We start from the raw sequence: 1,886 nt of genomic DNA, 5'->3' as shown, positions 1-1,886 counted from the left end.
ATATATATATATATATATATATATATATGTATATATTTATTTATATGAATATATATATATATATATATATATATATATATATATATGTATATGTATATATATATATATATATATATATATATATATATATATATATACATATATATATATATATATATATATATATATATATATATATATATATATATATATATACAAATACATATATCAGAAGCCTTATTATACAGCAGTGAGATATGCATATATGAAGATTTTTCACTATATTGCATAAATGCTCGATTTCTAAAAGATTAATAATGAATTAAATAGATATAAGAATAAAGTTTTGTCTTTCGTATTGTCTTTTTTTCTTTGTGATGATTATGTCATGTGGTAACCTATAAATTAATTTTGAAAGTGCTTTACTGCTTAATCATAAACATCGCGAGATGCCAATTTTTATTGAAGTTTAACAATAGAAAATGCAAAAGTGGTATTTTTGAAGAACACTCGACTTTGAGTAATCAAATCCCAAGATTTTAAAACCATATTTTCAAATGTTTTCTTCCTCACGTATTCCTTTTTAAAGTTTTAAAGGTTAAAAAAAAAGGGTAATCAATTTTTATCAGTGGTTCCACGAAATACGAGATTCCCATTTTAGGTCAACGTGAGCTTGGGTCATATTTTTCGAATGCAGAGTCACTTCCCAGTCAGAACTTCGCTAATGACAGACATCCTTCTTCTAAGCTGTTTCAAAGAGTTCGATTAAATTTGCGGATGACAAAAGCTGATTTGAAGGAAGTTGACAGGTAGTAGGTTGTTCAGACATTACTATATTGGATCCTTTTCTGTGGTTATGGCTTATTTTCCTTTTGCCTACACATAAACAGAATAGACTGGTCCATTCTTTACATATTCTACTCTGTCCTCATACACTTGAAAATAAGGAGATTACTAAACAATTCTTCATCACTCAAAGGGTTAACTACTGCACTGTAATTGTTCAGTGGCTACTTTCGACTTTAGCTATAGTAAGCAGCTCTTCTAAGAGAAGGACACTCTGAAATCAAATCATTGTTGTCTAGTTTTGTTGAGTGCCATAGCCTCTGTATCTTGGCATTCCTTCAGTTAGAGTTCACTTGTTTGAGGGTACACTCAGGCACACTATTCTATCTTTTTTTTCTTCCTCTTTCTTTCTAAAGTTTTTATTTTTTACATATAAAAGATTTATCTTCGTGTTGTTACTGTTCTTAGTTTGTTTTAATTGTTTATTAATTTTCATGTAATTTATTTGTTTTCTTTTTTCCTTTCCTCACTGAGATTTAATCCCTGTTTGAGCCCTTGAACTTGGAGCATCCTACTTTCCAAATAAGTAAATGATAATAATAACAACAACACCACCACCACCACCATCACCAACAACAAAAACAACAACAACAACAACAACAATAATAATGATAATAATAATAATAGTAATAATAATAATGATCATCATCATCATCATCATCATCATGATCATGATCATCATCATCATTATCTTCATGATGATGATCATTATCATCTCCTATGTCTATTGGTGCAAAGGGCCTCGGTTAGATTTTGCCAGTCGTTTTTATACAGGTATTGAGCTTTAGGATCGATAATTCTCCATTCGTCTTCACCTGCTTCACGCTTCATAATCTTCAGCCATGTAGGGCTGGGTCTTCCAACTCTTTTAGTGCCTTGTAGAACCAAGTTGAAAGTTTGGTGAACTAATTTCTTTTTGAGAGTGCGAAGAGCATACCCTAATCATCTCAATCTACACTTAACCATGATCTCATCCATAGTAATAATAATAATAATAATAATAATAATAATAATAATAATAATAATAATAATAATAATAATAATAATAATAATAATAATAA

The sequence above is a fragment of the Palaemon carinicauda genome, chromosome 11, assembly GCF_036898095.1.
Source record: "Palaemon carinicauda isolate YSFRI2023 chromosome 11, ASM3689809v2, whole genome shotgun sequence".
Taxonomy (NCBI): Eukaryota; Metazoa; Arthropoda; class Malacostraca; order Decapoda; family Palaemonidae; genus Palaemon; species Palaemon carinicauda.
The sequence above is the reverse complement of the archived record's forward strand: the minus strand, read 5'-3'. Positions refer to the sequence as shown.